At 42.7% G+C, this 12,903-nt stretch overlaps 1 protein-coding gene across 2 annotated transcripts in view; it reads right to left on the reverse strand.

Annotated features, from left to right (window-relative positions):
* TENM2 (teneurin transmembrane protein 2) overlaps window positions 1-12,903 on the reverse strand; it is a 945,756-nt gene that overhangs the window by 174,860 nt on the left and 757,993 nt on the right. The gene's annotated exons all lie outside the window — the stretch shown is intronic.

Below are 12,903 nucleotides of genomic sequence, written 5' to 3' on the forward strand. Positions count from 1 at the left end.
ACACAAGGAATGGGAGCAAATCCCACAAGTAGTAATATGGCAGCAGCTCCAAGAACCCTACAAGAGCAAAGTGTTAGCAGCATGAATAGAGTTCAGCCCTCTCTCGTCCCACGGAGAGCCCTGCTGGGCAGGACACAGCAGGATGCAGTGTGCGTCGTGCTCCCAGGAGAGCTACCCCAGACCTCCACTACCTACATCACATTTATAAAAGGATGGGAGGACAGAGGAATCACTTGATCAAGTAGGAAGATCCTGAGCTTTGCCATCTAGATTAGAGTCTCAATGACCAGCTCTTCCTCTGTCTGAGTATCAGTATTGGTAGCAGCCGGCTTCCCTGCCACTCTCCCTGGAGGGCCCCCTTGTTGCTAGGCTACCTGCCAGTGAGCTGGAAGGTAGACCAGTTAGATTGATTGATTGATCTCCATGGGGTGCTTACTATTTGCTCAGCATTATCTCATTCATTCTCACAACAACCTGATGAGGTATAGCCCTCATTTTCTGGATGTTGAAACTGAATCTAGAGAGATTCATCCACAAACACTTCAGCTACTTCACAGCAGAGATAAGAGTTAAAGCCAGACCAGGATGGCTGTAGAGTATCAGTTCTCATCCTCTGCCCTGTACCACATCTCACGGCCCTGTTGCCATTATTTCTTAACGTGTCATGTCCCCAACTCCTTAAAGGTAGAGCTGATGCTTTTCATTTCTGCATCGCCACTATGGATCAACTTTCGATGAGCATTTGTTGAGCTCACAAATGCATTGATTTTATATTCCATCTTCCACAAGGTCCTGCCCTCATCATTCTGCCTTTTGGTCCAACCCAAGAGAAGAGTAGAAGGTAATGCTCTGAAGACCCAGTGAGCCATAGTGTTGACCCCCTAAGAGCCCCAGGGGGTAAGGGCAGCAAAATTGATGAGTGTCTCAAGGCTATTCCAAGTTGCACCAAAACTGTACTACGAGAATGGCTGTTTGACCTCTCAGAGCCTTGCTGATGTGATTTCTTATTTACTTCACATTCCCATCTAATTGTCTTTAGCCAATGGTTTATCAAAAACGTCATGTTTGGGTCCTTACCATCCCCTCATCACTAGGAGGGTCTCATTTGGGCTGGCTGTGAACATATATCAAATATGTCACCAAGGAGAGAGGGCACCACTGCAAATGTGTCCAGTCACAAAGTACTAAAGAGGGACAGACTCACCTGTAGGGGACAGCTTCTTTCAGAGAATGACCTGGACGTTACACCAGGCAGCAATGTGACTCGGGCCAGTTTCTTCAGGTCTCTGTTTCTGTTTTCTCATCCCCAAAGTTGGGATAAGAAATGTGTCTACCTCTCAGGGACATTGTGAGTTAGGCCCAGCTCATGCTAAGCACCCCGTGAATGCTAACTGTTCTCATGGTTATTATTGCTGTTTTAAAAGCTTGATATGTTATAAATCCTTTGGGCCAGCAATTCCACCCTAAGACTTCATCACAGGCAATTATTAAAAAAATACACGAACACATACCTGCAAGTATATTTACTGTAGAATGATTTACAATGTTCCAAGAGGGGGATTGATTAAAAAAATTCTCTTCAAGGGAATGGACTATTTTGAGTCGTTCAAACTGAGTTTGTGGAAAAACACTCAGATTTGGAAAGCCGTTCTCTACCTATTGTTTTACTCAGAGTAAAGCCAGTATGTACGATGTCCTGTATTTGGAAAAATAATAGCTTGTAGAAACAGAGATCTATCTAGAAAATATACTAAAAATGTTAATGTTTCCTACTTTTTCCTATCGTTGCCACATATTACCTTATGAAGAAAACACAAAGAAAAGTTACCTTTAAAAGTGTTGGAATTTATTTTATTTGTCTAGGGGCTTGGGTCATGAATGCTTTGAACAACAGAATGATAATAGTTCCTACCATTTCCATGTGCCAGCATGATTCTAAGAGCTTTATAAAGATTACCTCATTTACGTCTATAACATTGTTGTAAGTGCATAATATTATTATCTGCATTTTATAGATGAGGTAACTGAGGCACAGAGAAGGTGAGTAACTTGCCCAAGGTCACACAGCTTGGCAGTGCTGGAGGTAGGAATTAAAGGGCAAGCATTCTGAGCTGGTCATGATCCTTCTGCCACAAGCGCTTTTGTATCTGAAACAGCAGCATTAGTGTTGCTTTAAAAATCACAATCAACTTGGGAGGCTGAGGCAAGAGAATCACTTGAGCCCAAGAGTTTGAGGTTGCTGTGAGCTATGATGCCACGGCATTCTTCCTAGGGCAACAAAAGTGAGACTTTGTCTCAAAAAAATAGTCATAATCAAACTGCACATGGACTTGATTTATACAGCAGGATCTAGTTATCTAAGAATATTTACATTTAGTAAGAGGCCACTTAAAATGAATGCACTAAACCAACAGGAAAATGTTTGGTTAGGACTTTGTCTTGAAACTCTAGTTATGGGAAGTTTATTGTAATGCATATTCAGGAAATTTATATTTGCAACTATGCTCTAGTTGTTAGAATGAACACTGAGTTTTCATACTGACACAGAAACGTGACACCAAACATTTCATTCTATCTCAGCTTCATCGATTGCAAAACACATCCTGTTCTCAGAGATGTCAAAAGATGAGTATTCTGTGCATCTTAGAATCGAAGAAACGCAGGAGGACAACACCACATCACTTTAGTCTGACTGGTGCAACATACTCAGAAAGGACACGTCTGTAAGCACGTTGGATGTCTTCGTCAAACTCCCTGGCATCTCTTTCTCTGTTTTTATAATCACCCTCTTTGAAGTGGAGATCTCAGCGTCTTCTTTGCTACTCTTCTCTGCCTCCGTGTTTCACTGTGCTACCTCACCCAGATCTGCATCTACCTAGGTTTTCCTTGGACATATTCAAGAAAGTCTCCATACCCTTTTCACCGACTTGATAAAATTCCTGGTTTTGACACTTAAACAATCACTTTTACATTACACAGCAGATGATTCTAGAAATGACTGAGCATCGGAGAGGAGGAAGAAGAGGGTGTCTGAGGGCGATGCCCTATACGTACCTACTGTGTGACCCTAAACTCCACCTCAGTGCTTCCATTTGTAAAAGGCGGGTGCTATTCACAGTAACTATGTCGTAGGGTGTTGTGAGGATAAAACAAGAGAACGCCTCGGCGCGGTGCAGGCCCAGGTAGTGCTGGCTATTATTATGAGCGGGCACAGACACTTGTGTTAAGAGAGGAATCTCTCAGAGGAGGACTTGTCATTTTTTCAAATTAATATGAGGGTACCAATTTTTAGATTACACTGTTCTCACTTCCAGGGTGAAGTTCCAATTGTAAAAGAGCCCCTCACCCAGGGGCTGTGTTATATACCCTCGCAATGTGGAGAACATTTTTATAAGTGATCAGATGGATGCTTAATGAATATTGTCTCATGACAATGCTTGCTGCCCTACAAAGTGTCCTTAGGACACCACAGCACTCTAGCCAAAGAAACAGAAAACCTGTCTCCAAAAAAAAAAATGTGACGGAGCTGGAACAGATTCTTCTTAGCAAAGTATCTCAAGAATGGAAGAAAAAGTATCCATTGTACTCAGCCCTACTATGAAACTAATTTATAGCTTTCATATGAAAGCTATGACCCACTGTAGCCCAAGAATATGGGGAAAGGGGAGAGGGAGTGGAGGGGCGGGGGGAGGCTGGGTGGAGGGAGGATGATTAGTGGGATCACATCTATGGTTCATCTTATAAGGGTACATGTGGATCTTTCTAAATGTAGAATATAAATGTCTTAACACAATAACTAAGAAAATGCCATGAAGGCTATGTTAACCAGTTTGATGAAAATATTTCAAGTTGGATATAAAACCAGCACATTGTACCCCATGACTGCATTAACGTACACAGCTATGATTTAATAGAAAAAAAAAAGAAGAAAAAATGTATATTTTATAACAATTAAATTTATTTTCTAAATTCCTTAAAAAACAAACAAACAAAAAAAACCCCTCAAAAAACCCCAAAGTGTCCTTATTGAGAGCGGCTTCAAGGAACATTTGAGAAGCCATTCATTTTTGTGAAAGTCTTGGAAAAGAGCTTTTCCTATTATCTCTGAGCAAGATTTGAACTTCTGTAACTGTGGCTTATTAGGAAGCTTCAAGTTTTGTTCTGAGCTTGCTTTGAACCCAGGCTGATGTGTGTCTGCTCAGATAAAGTCATATGAGCAGATGCACGGGGGCCCTGTCCACTACCTGCCCGGTAGAGCAGAGGCACCAGAGTCAGGAAGTAAAATCAGGAGTTGAAATCCCAAATGCAGGGATGGAACACATACCGTGGTGGGGGCTCCTTTTTCTTTTTTTTTGAATAAAGAGAGTTTTAAACCCTGGGGGCAACTCTTCTACTTTCATATCTAAGACGAGGGATGTGAGTAGTTAGATATTTAAAGTAATTTAATCTTGAAACAAATGATTGCCTCTCACTCCTCTTTCAGGCTTGTGGATCAGTTTAATTGCAGAGGACCCACAGCCTGTAAGGGGAACTATTAAAAAAAATACTCTGGCTGTTGGTGGCTACTTATACAGATTCATTATGATTTTTCTCAAAATCCCAAATGCAACAGGGTACATAAAGAAATGGAAGCTGGAGAGAGAGTGAGATGGCAATCTCATGTACATCCTCTTAGTGCTTGTTTCACTTGAAACAGACTCAACCTGGTCACAGATAAATTTTTAAAAAATGGAAAGAGAAAAGGGAACACTTCTATACTGTTGGTGGGAATGCACTGGAAAATATTCTTCTTAGCAAAGTATCACAAGAATGGAAGAAAAAGTATCCAATGTACACAGCCCTATTATGAAACTAATTTATAGTTCTCAAATGTAAGCTACAACCTAATTCTAGCCCAAGAATATGGGGAGGGGGGAAGGGAGGGGAGGGGAAAGGGTGGACAGGGGGTGGGAGGGTGACTGGAAAGACCACCTATATGGTCTGTCTAACAAGGGTACAAGTGAACTCTTCTAGAACTAGAGTATAAATGTTTTAACACAATAACTAAGTAAATGACACAAAGTCCATGTTAACCAGTTTGATGAAAATATTTCAAATTGTATAAGAAAACACTACACTGTACCCCATGTGTGCATTAATGCATACAGCTATCATTTAATAAAAAAAAAAAAAAGGAAAGAGAGACTATAAAAATTAAGAGAAGGATAAAGCAAATGGTAACAAATGCTTATATTTCAATCACTCAAGTGAATGAAGGTTAAGATTTTGATGTATTTCTAGTCTCTGTATATTTGTACACGGGCAGGAGATGGGTGTGTCTACCTTACTTTTAATATTTTATTATGGATAAAAATAAATACTTTAAAAACCTAATTTCCAGTCCTATTCTCCTTGCCGATCCCTAGAGGTGACTATCCTCGTGAGTTTAGTGTCCCCCTCTCTCCCCATCTGGGTTTATATCCACATGCATGTATTTACACATGTTACATACATAGACATACGGGCACAGAACACACATATACAGAGAGTTACTATTTATTTAAATAGTGAAGTGGATTTGAACTATAAATTTATGCTAAGGAAGCTGTCACTTTTATGTGCTTTATATATAGGGTTCTACATAAGATTTCACTTGATGATAAAGGTTCATTGCTTAGAAAATTTGCAAACTCCTGGATCACAGCACTTCTTTTTTATTTTTTAATTTTTTTATTGTTGGGGATTCATTGAGGGAACAAGAGACTAGGTTATACTGCTTGAATTTGTTAGGTCAAGACCCTCTTATAATTGTGGTAAGTACTTTTTTTTTTTTTTAATTGAATGGTAACTATATACATTAATGCACTTCTGGGGTACAGTGTGGGGTTTTCACATGCAATCTGAAATACTTCCATCAAACTGGTCAACACAGCCTTCAGGTAAGTACTTTTTTTGAGACAGAGTCTCACTAGGTCACCCTTGGTAGAGTGCCTTGGTGTCACAACTCACAGCAACCTCAAACTCTTGGGCTCAAGCGATTCTCTTGCCTCAAAGTAGCTGGGACTACAGGTGTCTGCCACAAAACTTGGCTATTTTTTTTGTTGTTGCAGTTATTATTGTTGTTTAGCTGGCCTGGGCCAGGCTTGAACCCGCCAGCCTTACAGTGCTGTGGCATCACAGCTCAAAGCAACCTCAAGCTCTAGGGCTTAAGGAATTCTCTTGCCTCAGCCTCCCGAGTATCTGGGACTACAGGTGCCCGCCACAATGTCCGGCTATTTTTGTTGTTGCAGTTGTCATTGTTGTTTAGCAGGCCTGGGCCGGGTTGGAACCCACCAGCCCCCGTGTATGTGGCCAGCGCCCTACCCACTGAGCATGGGTGCCAAGTCGGAGCATAGCACTTCTAAGACTCTGCTCAGTCTAAGTATGGGATTTACTGTTGCCCTTTTTAACTCATCCCTGCCTTCTCTGTTACTGTCTTTCTCTCCGAGTTCCATGAATTTAAGCTTTGTCCTTCTTGAAGAACATCCACACTGTCCTCCTGTGCGCGGGCTGCACACCATCTCTCTTGTCAAACTCAAGCGACCCATGAGATTTCTCCTCCCTTTGCCCAGTAGCTGCCCGGGTGGTTGTCCCTGGTTTAGACGGCAGTTTTGTCTCCTGTTAGGATGCCATCAATTAATCAGAAGGGGTCTCCTGAGAAAGTCCTTTCCCCAAACACTTTCAGTCCAATATAGAAGAGGCCTAGCAAATTTCTCGTGGTTTCCCCAAATCTTTCTTAAAACCCCAAAATCTTTTGGAAAGGAAGATTCTGAAAAACATGCCTATTAAAATATGCCTCCCTCTAAAAGGAAATGAAACATCTCCCTAGGCGTGTCTGCACAGCGCGATGTGATATTCTGTGTAAGCTGACAGCCAAACCCTGGCACCCCTCCACATGAAGCGGGAGGCCCAGGAGAGCCCAGCTGACTGCGAATGGGCCCCAGGAAGGTAGAGAGACAGCAGCCGGGTGACAGAGCCAGTGTGCTCAGGACAGCAGGGCACTCCACATCCCGGGAACCTGGTTAGTCCCACCTCTACTGGAAACCACTTGGGCAAGAAAGAAGGGAACGAGAGGAGGGAGAGTTCATTTTCAAATAAGGATCTGAATTGGAAAGGGACAAACTGGAGCTGGCAAAAACTAAGACCACTAATCCCCATCTATAAATTTGCTTTTAAAACATGTCATTAGGGGAATTCTGCTGAGGAGGACAAATAGAATGTTTGCTCGGCTCATTTTATCTTGGTCCACATATGCCCAATCTGCCATATTGGCATTTATTTATTCAGTATGATCATGGGGCAGTTTGTGGTCTTTTATTTATTTATTTTTTTTGCAGTTTTTGTCTGGGGCTGGATTTGAACCCTCCGTCACTGGTATATGGGGCCGGTGCCCTATTCCTTTGAGCCACAGGCACTGCCCCAACTTGTGGTCTTTTACACAGCTCCCTTTTGTTGGTTAATGAGTTTAACATGTGGATATTTTCACCTCCCATCCTATAGCTCCATCTCAGCATATAGCACCAGGGGCTGACGGCATCTACTCCTATTTGACTGTCATTCATCCCTTGTCCCTCTCTTTAGTCAATCCACTGGGCAGCAAACCCACTCTGTGCTTCTACCTTGCCTCTGGAAGTCACTGGACTCATGGTTCCAACAGTCTGAATGATGAAACAGGCATTTTTAATATTCGCTAAACAGGATTGTGAAGGTGAAATCCTGGCAGGGCTCCCAAGCGGTTCCTGCATCCTGTCTCAGGTTAATCATGTACCTAATTTGCCGATTATTGACTTCTTCTCACAAAGGATTTTACTTGGCCTGACGTATCTGCAGGCATCAGTGATGAACTGTCAAGAAAACTTGCTCACTGCCTTTACCCCCCAAGGTCCTGACTTGTGGCAACCGCCTTTGAGATTTCCTTTCATCCCCAGCACTGTAGCCAGGCCAGATTATTATTTTATTTCTTTGGTCTGATCCGTTCCCTTTCTAGAACTGAGGTTGAGCCAATCTGACAGAGTTTGTAGGATTTCGGTACTTGGCAAGATGGAGTAGGTTTCTGCTTTACATACACCATCCCCACAAGAATTTGAGTTGGTAGGTTAAGAATGGCTTAGATCGACTCTTATTTTCCTGCCTGTGTCTCTAAAAATGCAGTGCAAGGTGTCAAAAATGCTGCCTTGAAAACCAATATAGCATCTATCTTTCAGACTAACACAACTCAAAAAGGGATAACATCCACTTCATGCAAGAGTTTGAGTAAATAACACAGGGACTTATCCCCCTGCTGCTGGTGGGTAGGCACATAACCGGCACATACTTGCAGAAGGACAGTTTGGAAACGTGAATTAAACCCACAAGGGTAATGTTTAGGAAAAAAATGAGGATGCATGCAAAGACGTACCACTAGGACAGGTATCGTAACACTTTATGTATGAATTAGTAAACCTTTTCATTCATATTTCTGGTGTTCTTCATTCCAGGGACATCATCGGGTTGTACTTCACCCTCCACTGAATTTAGGATGTGACTTGCTTTTGTCGATAGAAGAAAGGCTTAAGGGATATGTGTCACTCCCAAGCAGAATTCCTCAGGCACTGGTACACAGTTCCCCACCTTCTCCTTTCTTTGTCCCTGATAGAGGAAGCCCCATAGGTCTGTGTCCTCGAATAAGTTGGACATTGACCAAAGTCCTCATTCACCCAAGATGGACATGGGAAGTAGGTCTTCCCAACCTCGGTCCTGTCGACATTTGGGATCAGGGAATTCTTTTTGGGGGTCATCCTGGGTGATGCAGTGCATGTAGCTGTATCTCAGGACTCCACCCTAGTTATTAGATACTAGTTACGATCGCCTCCCAGTTGTGACAACCAAAATATTTCCAGGCCTTGCCAAATGTTCCCATGTCCCCAGTGTGGGAGTGGGGGCTGAGCAGCATCAACCCTGTTTGAGAACCACTGATGATGAACCAGAAACGCTGTTTGCTCTTTAGAGCCACTAAGACTCTGAGGTGTATGTATGTGTGTCGCTTTTTTTTTTTTTACTACAATGGTTATCTTTTATTATAGCAAAAAACAGCATCTAAAACATTTAACAAAAAGAGACTTTTTCAAATGATGAGTGCTTTTACTTCCTTCCTTCGGTTTCTCTGTTTCTATTTCTTTTGCAATGAAATGTAGTTTGTTACTTCATAAAAAGAGAAAAACTAGAAAATTAATTCTAATTTAAAAAACCTGTAGTGGCGGGATTGTCTATGCCAGGTGTCCTCAAACTACGCCCTGCGGGCCACATGCAGCCTGCCTAGGACATTTATCCGGGCCGTCGGGTGTTTTTGCTGCCACTGCCTGTCCTGCTTAGCAGTGGACTCGTCCCGGGGCCTCCAACGGTCTGAGGGACAGTGAACTGGCCCCCCTGTTTAAAAAGTTTGAGGACCCCTGGTCTATGCTATCTACAGGATTTGCAAGGGCTACACAGACTTTCTAAGAATAACGAAACACTGGCATATAATATCTTTCTGCATCTTTCTCTGGGCTTCACTTTACACACATACCTATCCTCCCTGTGCTGTTGGGGCATCACAGCACAGAGAGGCAGGCAACAGAGGGAGAAGGGAAATTGGAGCTACAGAGAAGTTAAGGGACATGGCCAAGGTCACTTGGCTAATGTGGGGCAGGGCTTCGATTCCCGACTTTCTTTCCTACGCCATGTTCCCTGTATATTTCTGTAACAAGCCAGTTCCAAAAAGTCAACTGGGACAAACTCTGATTCTTGGGAAATTTAAGCAAGCAAGAAAGGATTCTCCTCTGTATTTAATATCCTTGGACAAGGATACTAAACCTTGTAGGCTCTTGGTCAGAGCCTAGTACTCAATAAAATTTAAACAACCATTTCATGCAACACAGCCAATAGAATTTCACAGCCCCCCTCCTCCCCACCTCTCTGCCTTTCTCTTCCTCCAGCTCAGATGAGTCACCTTGGCTAGACTGCCAATCCCCACAGAGCTTATGTTCCTTGATAGGATATACCAATAGAAATGAGAAATTCTATAATGGTTCGAGACACGAGTTAGTCATCTATCCCCTCGAAGAGCTAAGCACTGTCTCCTGGAGGAAATGTAGCTCGTCAAATGGACATGACTGCATGTAATGACAGCGAGGGGAAGTGAGACCGTGCAGGGAGGCTTTTTCTTTCCTTCTTCTGCTTTTTAAACAGCACCCCTGTGCTGTACCTGTCTTGCCCATTGGTAAGCATCTGCGTGGGGCCTTGCTTACCTGACCCTCTCGCACACACTGAACTCCCACACTGGCAGCTGGGTGGAAACCTCAGCACTCATCACCAGCCCATGCCTATTCATTTTTCTTCCCTTGAAATGTGTGAGGGGCTGTCCCTGGAGTGTAGCTATTTAGAGAGGACGATCACTAGAACAATCCCAGGCCAGGCAGGAGATGGACAGTGCAGTGTGGCCACAAAAGAAAAGACATTGTCATCGAGGATTTGAGTTCTGAATGTCAGGACAGCAGGGACACCCGGTAGAGTATGTCTCTGCCTGCTGTCCGTGATCACTCAGTGACAGCGAAGTACCGACTTGACTTGCCAACAATCGCGCTTCTCCGTGATTCTAGCTGCCCAGAGCAGGCAAGGGAAGGGGGCTAATGCTGCTTGGAACAATGTGGAGAAGTATTTCTTTAGCAAAGCTCCTGACTTCCAACTGGCTGAGAGGAAAGTTATGCTCAGTTATGCCCAGAGGCATGTTCTCATTCACTCAAATAATGCCAATAAGCAGATTTCACTACTGTAAACCTGTCATTACGCTATAGTAGAATCAGTAGAGCCTGAAGGTCAAGGAGATCACCTAACAATGTTCATAACTTCCTAGAGCAGCACGTTGCCGCCTGGCCAGAAGCTACAGAAATGCCCAGGGACTCATTTCAGCTGAACTCTTCTCTTTCTCTTGGTGAGAATCTCTGGGAAGAGCAGATGTGATTTCTGTATTAGGAGATCTGCTTGGTCAGGGGCTATGTTAACTCATCTCTAGATAATCAGTGACCAAGCCAATAAATATTTCTCTGGACGGATGGATGGAGGACTTATTGATTATTACATTACATATTGGTCTCTATAGCATGGGCTGTGTATGGTAATAAAAACCTACATAGCCCTCTCTCTGCTCAAAAAAGAAATAGTCCTTTTAGTCCTTCTATTGATCATTTTAGGCTGTAAAGATGGGATTGCTAATAAGTTTCATCTTGAGAGCCAACACTGGTCGATTGCTGGTGGCTGCCTTGAGACTTATGTCTGAGATATGTGTGCGCTGGGCTCAGTAAGGAAAAGTGCTGTCATTGATTAGCCATGTCTGCCACGAGCTAAAGACCAGGAAATGGTGGCCTGACTACCTTGCATTTGCCAATGGGTTTTAAAGCTTTAAATTCTTCCAATTGAATTTTCTAGATGAATACCTTTCCAACACATTTCAAAGTCGGCTTTGGCTGGAGATGTGTGTGTTTCCCCACCATTGGTGTTTTTTGCTAATGTACTTTGTAGTCTTGCTGGATTTGAGGGCAAATGAGGCAGGAAAACTCCTCTTAGTTTCTTTCTCAGGATATTCAATTCTTATGGGAAAAGAAAATCAAGCTTGGTAGGTGTTATTCACCCCAAGTGGTATGTATAACAAAACTTCTATCCGGACAAATGGAAGGAAGAACGTGAGGAAACACGGTGAGATATACACAATAATTCAATCTCTTCCTTCCCAGCACTGGGAGGAATCTCACTTTCCTGGTGGCAAAGGCTGCCCAAGGAACTCAGTACAGGGAAGCCACAGAGCTGCTGAATTTTGGCTCACACCACTCTTTTCATACATAGCAAGATGTCACCTTTTGAACAAATTAACCTAATAACCAGAATGCCCGAACCAAAGGTATCCTAACCAAAGGTTAGGTGATGACTAACCTCCAGGTCTAGCAAAGCTTCATCACGTAGTGGTATTATCTTTTTTTTTTGAAAATAAAATTCATATGATACATAATTTCACCATGTAGTAGTTTTAGAATATTCACTACATTGTGCAAACTATCGCAGCCATCTAATTTCAGAACATTTTTATCACCCTGAGGGGGAAAAAAAAACCCATAGCAGTTACTTCTGATTCCCAATGTTTGGCAACCATTAATCTACTTTGCTTCTCTATGGATTTGTCTGTTTCTCTGTTCTGGACAATTCATAAGCAGATTTCACTACTGTAAACCTGTCATTGTGCCACAGTAGAATCAGTAGAGCCTGAAGGTCAAGGAGATCACCTAACAGTGTTCATGATACATATGACACATACATGGCATCATGCAACACGTGGCCTTTTTATCCAGCTTCTTTCATGAAGCACAGTGTGTTTTCAAAGTCCATCTGTGTTGCAGCATATGGCAGTAATTCATTCCTCTCTATGTCTGAATAATATTCCATCCTACGGACAGATGACGTTGTGTTTATCCATTTGTCAGCTGGATGTTTGCATCATTCCCACTTTTTGGCTATTATGAATAATGCCGCAGTGATTGGGGTTTATGTTTTCATAAGAAAATAATGTTTTCAGTTCTCTTTGGGTATAGACCTGGGAGTGGAATGGTTGGGCCATATGGTAATTCTATGTTTAACTTTTTGAAAAATTGTCAAACACTTTTCACAGTGGCTGTGTCATTTAACGTGCGGTCCAGCAACGTACAGGGTCCTAATTTTTCCACATGCCTGCCAACGACATTTATTGTTCATCCTTTAACTGTAGACATCTTTTTTTTTTTTTTTTTTTTGAGACAGAGCCTCAAGCTATCCCCCTGGGTAGAGTGCCGTGGCATTGCAGCTCCAGCAACCTCCAACTCCTGGGCTCAAGCGAGTCTCCTG

This window comes from Otolemur garnettii, unplaced genomic scaffold (genome assembly GCF_000181295.1).
Source record: "Otolemur garnettii isolate 467f Iridium unplaced genomic scaffold, OtoGar3 scaffold00003, whole genome shotgun sequence".
NCBI lineage: Eukaryota > Metazoa > Chordata > Mammalia > Primates > Galagidae > Otolemur > Otolemur garnettii.